The sequence below is a fragment of the Loxodonta africana genome, chromosome 8, assembly GCF_030014295.1.
Source record: "Loxodonta africana isolate mLoxAfr1 chromosome 8, mLoxAfr1.hap2, whole genome shotgun sequence".
NCBI lineage: Eukaryota > Metazoa > Chordata > Mammalia > Proboscidea > Elephantidae > Loxodonta > Loxodonta africana.
This window is the reverse complement of record NC_087349.1, coordinates 77580022-77591785: the sequence shown is the minus strand read 5'-3', so window position 1 is coordinate 77591785 and position 11764 is coordinate 77580022. Positions and strand designations below refer to the sequence as shown.

Sequence of the window (11764 nt, the reverse complement as noted above, 5' to 3'; positions counted from 1 at the left end):
GCCCCGTTTGAAAGCACACATGTTACTCTGGTAAAATTACTAAAGATCATCAGAAACTAAAATTCAGCTTAAAGTTCTGTCAAATACAACATATTAATCTACTAAAAGTGCATTTTAAATATGTACATATAATTTGGTCATGAGAAGCAAATAAAGAGCTTCATGAGAATATAGCTGATTTGGTGATTAGTCATCAAATGGTAGATACCTTGGGGCTGTGACAGAAGAGGGTGGTGTTTAACTTTCCCAGTGTGATGATGCAGACACTGATTTTCTGAACTGTCCTTCCCAGAGTTTAAGGAGCAAAGAGTGGAGAAGGTTTTCAAGGCCTGTGCTCCTTGATATCCTCTTCAAATACCTCATGGAAAGAAAAAAAAAAAACAAACAAGGAAGCTCATTTCTTTAGGCTCCTGAGCTCTTCACTTTAAAGTAGATGCAAAGAAAAGATGCAATAAAATTTTGTTCCCTCAACACTTAACCTCAACAGATCACAGTCAACCAGAAATTCCAACTTGTGTATTTCTGACACACATAAGCTTAATGTGAGTGGCAAGCCTTGGCCCATTTTCAGCAGTCAGTGCAGAGAGAGAAGTTCAGCTAAGATTTCTGATAAGAAAAGTTAGTTACATCCTTGTCTCCTAAACTGAAGGAAATATTAGGGATGGTGTTTAGAAAGATAATTGCTCCTTTTTTGTGTTCAGATCTCCTTGCTTAAAAAATTATTTCAAATACCATGTCTCTTATTTTATATCTAGTGTGGGGCTGTCTTAGTCATCCAGTGCTTCCGTAACGGAAATACCACAAGTGGATGGCTTTAGCAAAGAGAAATTTATTTTCTCACAGTGTAGTAGGTTACAAGGCCAAATTCAGGTGTCGGCTTCAGGGGAAGGCTTTCTTTCTCTGTGGGCTCTGGAAGAAGGTCCTTGTCATCAATCTTCCCCTGGTAGAGGAGCTTATAAGGCACAGGGACCTCACGTCCAAAAGCTCTACTTCTAGTGCTGCGTTCTTGGTGGTATTAGGTCCCCAACTCTGCTTGCTTCCCTTTCATCTCTTGAGAGATAAAAGGTGGTGCAGGCCACAGCCCAGGGAAACTCCCTTTACCTTGGATCAGGAAGGTGACCTGAGTAAGGATGCTATTACAATCCCACCCTAATCCTCTCAACATAAAATTACAATCACAAAATGGAGGACAACCACATAATACTGGGAATCATGTCCTAACAAAGTTGACACATTTTTGGGGGACACAGTTCAATCCATGACAGGGACCATTGGAGCTCTGATGACACAGTGGTTAAGAGCTCAGCTGCTATCCAAAAGGCCAACAGTTCAAATCTGCCAGCTGCTCCTTGGAAACCTTATGGGTCAGTTCTACTCTGTCCTATAGGGTCGCTATTAGTGGAAATCAACTGGACAGCAATGGTTTGGTTTTGGATGGCGCCATTGGGTTCTTTAACTAATGATTGGTGGCTTTACAATGGAGGCCTGTCTTAGAATATATCACAATCTCATCATGATGCCCAGTGCTAGTCAGAAAAGCTGGGTGGAAAGCCACCGCTGCCCAGGGCACCATACCGTGACAATCATGTACACATCAGGCACACAGCCCACAGCATGGAGTTGCAAAGTGCAGCTACCACTTCTATGCAACCCACATAAATATTAGGGAATTTCATTAAAAAATCCCATGTCTAGCACTCATCCTTGATGACAATGGATTAGGGCTGATTAGCTGCCGTGTTTTTAGCTAAAGCCTGTTAAACTCTCCTCACCATTCAGTGTGGTCTTACACTCAGTCTACATCAACCTATTTGAGCCTATAAACATTTTAGTTTCCAAAATCAATCCTGGCACCTCTAATGTAATACACATCATAATAGATTATAGCATAGGTTCTACCTCGATAGAATCTATCTCTGAGTGACTATTGAGACATTCATTCATCAACAAGTATTTGTTGAATGAATATATCACATTGGCTTTTATTCACCTGTGAAAACACTCTGGCTCTTCTTCTGCGTTCCACAAGATGAAGCAGTTACACTCTCAACTTGTTTAAACAAATAAAAACAACTTGCCTGAGCTTTTTACATCCATCACAGTATAAACCACATAAATTATTTAACCCTTAATCATAAACTAGCTCGTGTTTTTTTGTCCACTTTCTTGTATATTACTCTTTTCTCTCCAGTGAAACTACAAATCATCAAAGTCAGGATGTTTGTCTTTTGTATCTCTCTGATCCCCCATGGTGTTTTGTACACTGCAATAATGCAAAAAGTACATGCTCGTTTATTTAAAACCTTGTATGAAGCAGAAACTTCCCAATAGCCTTCAACAGTGATGATGTTGCGATGTCTGAGACCATCCTCTTCTGCCCTCTCTTCCTTCATAGGAAGAATTCAAGGCTGAATCACTCAAAGCAGTGCCAGCTATTTTTTCTAGATTTATCTTCTATTGGCTTCTTTCCCTCAACTCACAAGCCCAACTCCTTTGAAGCAGGCCCTGTCAGAGATACGATAATGATCAAGCTGTGATTACAATGAGTACACAGCACTACAACACAACACTGGTTACTGGCACTTACATGTTCACACCAGGCCCTGCCAACCACATGTGTTCCAGTCCAAGGAGCTTCCTCTCAAACACAGGGCAGGTTCTCATGCTGCTCACGCAAGAAGATGAATCAAAAGCCCCAAAGGCAAGTAATAAACTCTCCTCTTCTTGGCATAGACCATACATTAAGATGGGCTGAAAATGATTCCACAAACATAGATAATCATCTAAAGTGAGTATACCCAGACTTTAATAGATTGAAGTAGACTAGGATAAAATGGAAGTTTTACTCTTTGTTCAGTGGGTTCAGGTGGAATGTGACCATGATGCAATAAATATGACTTAAGGAAGTAGATACGTGAGTCTAAGCAATCTGGCCTTTGCTCTGATATTTTAGTTACTTTTGCTTCATATTATGCCACTATAGTACATAGTTCATAGCAGGTGTCCAAGAACTATTTGTTGGAAGAAACTATTATATCATTACAAACAGTTAAGAAGTCTTCAATAGGATCCAAATACTCATATTAGAAAAAAGAACAGTCAGTTTTAGAGAAGGCCAAGTGGTTGCTGGTATAAAAAACAGTACCTAGATTCATACATAATTTAGAACAAGGTGATTTTAAAATCAAAACATTATCATTTCATCATAAGTAAAAACAGGGAAGAAGACTATATATGACATTCTCTGTTACTGCATAGATCAAGGATTATTGAGTCTCTCATAGGTGGGATGCTAGCAATGCTGTTTTAATGTGTTTAAATACATCAGATTATCACTTGAAGTAGAGCCCTTGTAGTGCAGTAGTTAAGAGCTAGGCTGCTAACCAAAAGGTAGGCAGTTTGAATTCACCAGCTGCCCCTTGGAAACCCTATGGGGCAGTTCTACTCTGTCTTACAGGGTCGTTATGAGTTGAAATTGACTCTACGGCAGCAAGTTTTTTGGTTTTTGGTATCACTTGAAGTGATAATCGTTTTAGTAGGTTAGGAAGTTAGGAAGTAATGGACTGAAGGAGAATGTTTATGTGGACTTGATTTTTATTATTTCCTTTTTCCCTTCATGATTCACCAGCAACAATGCTTTTATGGTTCTATAAGGCAACTAGTGGCATTGAAAGGAATCAGGAAGAAAGGTCCAGACCTCACATATAATTGTCGCCAATGAGTTCTGAGGATTGCTAATCAGTGTTAATGGTTTAAATATTATCCTTTGATTTCCTACAAAACTGATTCTTTCTTAAAAACTTTTTCGTTTTTGAGAATATACACAACAAAACATACACTAATTCGATAGTTTCTACATGTACAATTCAGTTACATTGATTACTTTTTTTCAGTTGTACAAGCATTCTCACCTTTCTTTTCTGAGTTGTTCCTTCCTCATTAACTTAAACTCACTGTCCCCTAAGGTTCCTATCTAATATTTGAAGTTCCTGTTGTCAGTTTGATCCCATATACATAGTTCTTAAGAGAGAATAATGCTTAAGGCAGACATTTTTTACTAGTTAAGCTGAACCATAGTTTTTTTTGTTTGTTTGTTTTAAGAAGACTTTGGGGGATATTTTTTGTTTAAGGTTTAATGACTGTCTCAGGGCAATAGTTTCAGGGGTTCATCTAGCCTCCATGGCTCCAGAAAGTCTGGAGTCCATGAGAATTTGAAATTCTGTTCTGCATTTCCTCCTTTTGATCAAGATTCCTCTATAGAATCCTTGATCAAAACGTTCAGTAATGGCAGCCAGGCACCATCCAGTTCTTCCTGTCCCATGGCAAAGGTGGCAGTTGTTCACTGGGGCAATTATTCACACATTCCACGTTCTCCTCCTATTCCTGACTCTCGTCCTCTGTTGCTCCAGGCGAATAGAGACCAATTATTGTGCCCTGGATGGCTGCTTGCAGGCTTTTAAGACCCCAGGCACAACAAACTAGGAGGTAGAACAGAAACATTAAACACATTAGGCCAATTAACTGGAATGTCCCATGAAACCATGACTGTAAACCTCCAAACCAAGGAACCAAATCTATGAAGTGTTTGAATGTACATAAGCAGCCTCAACAGCTACTCTTTTTTTTTCTTTGTCATCATTGTATACGTTATGTGTTATCTATCACACCTTTGCCAATTTAACTTTTTACAGGTGTACAACTTCTTGACAGCAATTACAATAATTAGCTGTGCAAACCTACGCTTAGTAAGTGCTATTTTCAAAACTGATTCTTGATCACAGCTCAAATTCTACTTCCATAGTGGGGCCCCTTTTGACTATCTCCTCTAAATACTACTCCTCTACCAGACCTGTTGTACTCCTATTTTACCCAATTTTATTATCTCTTTAGTTCTTATATTCTGAAATAATAACTTTTTTGTTTACTTTTTTGCTTGCTACTTTCCCCAGTACAAGTTCCAAATCACAGGAACATTTTCAGCCATATTTACCACATAGTAGGTGCTGAAGAAATTTTTGCTAAATTTTCAGCCATATTTACCACATAGTAGGTGCTGAAGAAATTTTTGCTAAAAAAATCCTCACAACTGGACCAATAAGCAACATCATGATAAATTGGGAAAAGATCGAAGTTCTCAAGGATTTCATTTTGCTTGCATCCACAATCAACACCCACGGAAATAGCAGTCAAGAAATCAAAAGACACATTGCATTGGGAAAGTCTTCTGCAAAAGCCTTCTTTAAAGTGTTGAAAAGCAAAGATGTCACCTTGAGACTAAGGTGCACCTGACCCAAGACATGGTGTTTTCATTTGCCTCCGGTGCACATGAAAGCTGGACAATGAATTAAGAAGACTGAAGAAGAATTGACATCTTTGAATTGTGGTGTTGGAGAAGAATATTGACTATACCATGGACTACCAAAAGAATGAACAAACCTTTCTTGGAAGAAGTACAACCAGAATGCTTCTTAGAAGCAAGGATGGCAAGACTATGTCTCACATACTTTGGACATGTTGTCAGGAGGGACCAGTCATGCTTGGTAAAGTGGAGGGTCAGTGAAAAAGAGGAAAACCCTCAATGAGCTGGGTTGACACAGTGACTGCAACAATGGTTTAAGTATAATAGTGATTGTGAGAATGGTGTAGGACTGGGCAGTATTTCGTTATGTTGTACATAGAGTCACTGTGAGTTGGAACTGACTCGATGGCACCTAATAACAACAACAACAAAAAATAATGAACAAATGAGCATTAAATGTTTTCAAATATCAAAATCACTATATCAAAATTAAAAATGTTATTCTTTATTAAATGCTTTTTTAATCATTTGTTAAAAACATTGTTTCAAGTACATATGCCTAAAGTATTTTTGAGCATTGCCCACTCTTGATTTCACTTCTGAACATTGCCTCATTTCTCAGCTTTACCCCGTTGTTGTTAAATCACTTCTGACTCATAGCAACCTTATAGGACAGAGTAGAACTACCCCATAGGGTTTCCAAGGCTGTGAATCTTTAAGGAAACAGGCTGCCACATCTTTCTCCTGCAGAGTTGCTGGTGGGTTCAAACTGCCAACCTTTTGGTTAGCAGCTGAGTGCTTAACCACTATGTTACCAGGCCTCCACTTCTCAGCTTTAACCCATCCCAACTCAGGGGTGGGGTAGGAGGTGGGGACATGAGAGGTACAGGGATGCAGTAAGTCTCAAAGGAGGAATATGTATTTGTGTTTCACAATTTCTTTGGTAACAAAAAAGCAGAAGTTTGATGTTTTGTTTTATACGCCACAGTAAACAACTGATGACCTCAGCTAAAACACTTCATTTCTCTGACTCCCTTAGGGTATCTAAGCAGAAGCCATTGAATGGTTCTTCCAGGAATGCCCTTTACAGTGGGTTGACTAAGCTGGGAGATGAGCCTTCTTACCTTTCCTCCTTCCTCTTTCCTTCTGGGAAGAGGACAAATGCAATGGCTATAACTACATAGGGGAGCTTAAGAATGGAAGCCACACATTAAGGATAAGGGAACTGAGCTGAGAGATAAGGGTCTGGACCATTGGATCACTTATGGTGTCGTGGGACCACCACACCATTGCTAGATTTCTACCTTTGAGATTTTTTTTTTTTGGAGAAGAAAAGTTGTTTCAGGACCATTATTTGGGTTTCCTTTTGCCTTGTTTTGTTTTTTTTCTTGTGCTCTCCAGCCAAACCTATCCTAATCAATATATCATCAAAAGGGCTGCAACTAAGAGCAAATAAAAGTTATCAATTACGTCTAACCTGCCAAGTTAAAATGGCTGTGCCTAAAAATCATGTACTCTTTACAAATCAAGTATTTTTAACCTGAATTGCCTCATTTGTCATTTTAACCCTTAACAAAATACCTCATAAATTAGTTAAGGGTGGTCTCATCATACCCATTTATCAGATGAGAAAATGAAACTAAGGAGGTTAAGTCAGTTATCCAGGGTAAAGTAGAGCACAAATCAACTGAACCTTAGCCTGGGGCTGTTTCCAGTAGGGCACGTGGCCAATTGCTGAAATACGCGTCAAGAATTCTTACATATGCCTTTTAATGAAGTTCATGATCTAGTTCCAGATTTCCTCTTTGATAATGACACCTTAAAGCTTAAGCATGTATAAAGGAGCTGACAGTAGAGTTTCTATTGTCACCAAATGATTTATTAAAAATATTTCTATAAATACTAAAATCTCTTTCACAGATAAAATACATAAGAAATAGATATTGCAGCCAAGGAACAAATTCTATTTCAGGCACTGGGCAGAAGATAAAAGTTTTCAACTCAACAATACGAGGCCAAATAACTCACATGGTAGGTGTGAGACTATACAGTAAGACAAGGAAAGGGTTCTAGCTGGATTCTGCCAACACTTGGTACCAAAACCAAATAATACTCCATCAAAAACCATGGAGCCATTTGCAAATTTATTGAAAAGCAATCAAACAGATCACCATATAATTGATCCAATATATTTAAGGCAACCAGATTACATACTATTTGATTTATCAGAGTCACCTAACAAATCAAGTTGTATTAATACTATAAAATCCATTTGCTGAAGGTTTTTTCATAAAAAAGGAAGAAAATTGTCATCGATTAACTATAGATATTTAGTAAAATGAATCTTTCTTTATGCTTTTGTGTTAACATGTTCACTACTTCATGGACGAGTAAATTTAGAACACAGAATTAAGAGGACTTTTTTTTTTTTTTTAACCTTTATAGAGCTGGCCTTTTAGGTTGAACTTGTAACTTTACACCTTAGTGGGTAGCCTCATAGAAAAGGAAACCTATTTTTCTTTTTTCTGACCAGAGCCTGAGAGATTTTTAAACATTTTGGTCACTGACTTATTTAATGATACAGTGGGTGCAACGATGGGCTCAAGCATAACAACAACTGTGAGGATGGCATAGGACTGGGCAGTGTTTCGTTCTGTTGTACATAGGGTTATTATGAGTCAGAATGGACTCGATGACATATAAAAACAACAGCAGCAATTTATTTAATCTCTTGACTGTGAATTTTATAACAGTATCATTATTTTTTCTGGATATAAAATAAATGACAGCCAGAGTCCCTTCCTATTACCTTTTAAAGCATCACTATTTTGAGATCTCAGCCCATTTTGGAAACATCAACCTGGTAAAGAAAAGGAGCAATTCTTTTGTAGGGTCTACCTACTCTAAGTAGTACTAAGACTCCACCGTATTTTTACGCAAATAACCTGGGCCTTCTCCATTTGTTTGCCAACTGCACCCTCCCCCTCTCGAGGTATTTTAGTAAGCCCATTATGCTATTTTTTTATAGCAACATGTAAAATATGAAACCCATGTGAATTTCTTCACTACAGATTAGGAAATAAGCACAAGCAAGCCCTGCTAACCTTGTTTACTGGATCATCCCTAACTGCCAGGGATTGTAAATTTGAAAAGAGACTTTAATCCTAAAAGAAGGTGCTGTGGGGTTGGACGAGACAGATTCCAGCCATACCTAGAAGCAGAATCTTTGATGTGGTGAAAAACAATGAAATTGTTCACTACTAAGCATACCTTGCTGATTGGTTAATCCACCCCTGCCTGGAATGATCCATTATCAAGAAAGTCAAGGTTGATGACTCTTGAATATGTGACCAACAGTGTCCAGACATGGCTACTCCAGGCATGAAATACTTTACCCTCATGGCTTACCACACCACACCACGCCCTGTTTCTCTGTGTTTCTCCTTTGGTTTATTTTTCTCTAATGAACATGTTAGGACTCAGCTAGAGATACCTATTTGCAAATTGACTGGCTTGCCAATTATGACAACTTAAATATAAGACTCAAGAATTTCATTAAATTTATTATTTGGAAATGTTTAGAATTCTTCATGTGTTAGGTTATTTAGCAAATACAGTTAAAATGCAATTAAAAAGCATTCAAATCTGATTCCTTAATTCCGATAGGTGAAATATTTCTCCTTCGTAGGCTTTGATCCTTAAAGTAGCCACTGCATTGTTCTGAGGTACAATTGTTTTGCCATTAGACACATGTGATTCGATTTGAAGAAAAATCACATCACTATTTATCACATAAACCTTTGTAGACCATATAAAAGAGCATAAAGCTTTGTCGTGCTATCAGTCACTTCTTATTCCTGGAAACATAATGGCATGCCACATACAGAAAATTCCATGCACAGGTATAGCCAGATTTCTATCCTCAAACAGGCTCTGAAAGCTGCCTGACTTTTCACTAGGAAAATAAAGGATAAAACTTACCTAATAACATTTTTATAAGGTCGAAAAAATTGTATTTCTCTTTATAGATTGATACATGGTCGCACATATTTATGTGTGTGTGTGTACATATGTGTGTATGTATATACATGTATATACACACATACGTATGTATTAATACATAAATATAAATAGAAAGGTATGCATACCTATGTTCAGATATGCCCATAATCTATTCACAAATATCCATCCTCTCAATGCAGCCTATAAAATGTAAATTACAATATATGTCAGTTACATGCTCATAAAAATTGTACCTTCATATTTGAGTGTGATGGTACAGATGATGATTATCTTTGTGAGGATGGTGTTGAAAATATCAGACCATGAATAAGATTCATTATGTTAACCACATCTTTAAAATACCACTTGATTTGAGACTTTGAGAAGATTGCTTATTGCTTTTTGCTGCATCCGATTCGGCATCGGTGGGAGATACTCCATTGTTACCTCCCACGTGTAAAATTCTCATTTGGATCATACAACACAATGAGAAAAACATCCGGTGGGCTGAGGCACACTGAGTTGCTGCAGAATGAAAGCAGAAACAGAAAGGCCTTCAGGGCCTTTAAGTAGGGATAGAAACTCTGTTGATTTAGAATTTAGAAACATTTATTTGTAGTTAGGTTTGCCAAACTGGTCACAAAACACAAGGTAAACATAGAAAAATTAGTTGCATTTCTACATACTAGCAATGAACATATAAAAAATAATAATAAAATGTATCATTTACAATCACTTAAGAAAATGAAATACTTCAGTGTAATTCTATCAAAACATGTACAAAATTTCTACGCAGAAATTACAAATGCTCAAAAAAGAAGTCAAAGAAGGCCTAAATAATTAGAGAGAATACAGTGTTCATGGACTGAAAGACTCAACACAGTAAAGATGTCAATTCTTCCTAAATTGATGTATGTATTAAATGTAATTCCTTTCAAAAGCCCAGAAAATTTTTTTGTTAATATAGGTAAGATGATTTTAAAATTACATGGAAAGGCAAAAGAACTAGGGTAGCTAAAGCATTAAAAAAAAAAAAAAGAATAAAGCAGGAAGAATCAGTCAACCAGATTTCAAGACATTGTATAGCTACATTAATCCAGACTGTGGTATTAGTGAAGGGATAGACACATAGATCAACAGAACAGAATAGAGAACTCAAAATAGATCTACTTAAATATGCCCAACTTTTGACAAAGGTACAGGAGCAACTTGACGACAGGATAGACTTTTCAACAAACAGTACTGGAGCAATTGGACATCAATAGAAAAAAAAAAAAAAAGAATTTTGACCTAGACTTTAAACATTACCTAGAAATTAACCAAAAGAGATTACAAACATAAATGTAAAACATAAAATTATAAAACTTTTAGGAAAAAAACTTAGAAGATCTTTGAGATCTGGATCTAGGCAGTGAGTTCTTGAAATCAAAAATATAATCCATGAAAGAAGAAAGTTAATAAATTGAACTTTATCAATATTAAAAAGTGTTTGCTCTTTGTAAGATCCTGTTAAGAAACTAAAAGGCAAGCTACAGACTGAAAGTATTTGCAAACCTTATATCTGACAAAGGACTAGTATTGAGAAAATGTGAAAAATACTCAAAATATAATAGCAGAAAAACAATGTAGGACATTGTCAAAAGACATGAACAAATATTTCACTGAAAATGATAAGCAGATGGCAAACAAGCACTTGAAAAGGTGTTCAACCTCATTAGCCATTTGGGAAATTCAAATTAAAACCACAATGAGATAATCACTATACCTTTTTTCAGAAGAGCTAAAATAAAAAAATAGCAACAATACCAAATGCTGATGAGGCTGCAGAGAACTGGGTCACTCATACATTGCCAGCGGGAATGTAAAATGGTACAGTCATTCTGGAAAACCGTTTGATATTTTCTTTTGAAAAAAAAAATGCAACTACCATGTGACACAGCAATTGCACTCCTGGACACTTACACCAGAGAAATGAAGATGTATGTTCACACAGAACCCTATACACTACTGTTCATGGTAGTAGTATTTGTAATAGTCCTAAACTGGAAACAACCCAAATGCCCTTCAATAGCCGAATGATTAGACCAACTGTGTGCCATACTAAGTAGTAACACAGACTGAATTATTGATACATACAACTTGAATTAATCGCCAGAAAATTATGCTGAGAAAAAAAATCCCAAAAGGTCACATACTGTATGATTCCACTTACAATGTTTTAGAAATGACAAAATTATAGGAATGGAGAATAGATTAGTGGTTCCCAAGGATTAAGGATGGGTTAGGGTTGTGGAGCAGGAAATAGAGGGGAGTGTGTTTGGGCAGCACAATGGATCCTTGTGGTGATGCAAATGTTTTATATCTTGACTGTATTAATGTCAATGTCCAGGTTGTAATGTCGCACTTCAGTTTTGCAAGTTGTTACCATTGGAAAAAACTAGGTAAAGGACTTGTGAGGTTTCT

General features: G+C 37.0%; 1 long non-coding RNA gene across 8 annotated transcripts in view; it reads right to left on the bottom strand.

The window, feature by feature from the left end:
- LOC111749721 (uncharacterized) overlaps nucleotides 1–11764 on the bottom strand; it is a 96992-nt gene that overhangs the window by 46136 nt on the left and 39092 nt on the right. For 6 of the 8 annotated variants that reach the window (XR_010322704.1, XR_010322705.1, XR_010322701.1 and 3 more), the window contains 3 exons: nucleotides 2588–2751; nucleotides 2304–2505; nucleotides 209–358 (listed from right to left, as the gene is read on the bottom strand). This is a non-coding gene — a long non-coding RNA (uncharacterized LOC111749721). The remainder of the gene's footprint in view (nucleotides 1–208; nucleotides 359–2303; nucleotides 2506–2587; nucleotides 2752–11764) is intronic. The other 2 variants (XR_010322703.1, XR_010322702.1) reach the window with 2 other exon arrangements.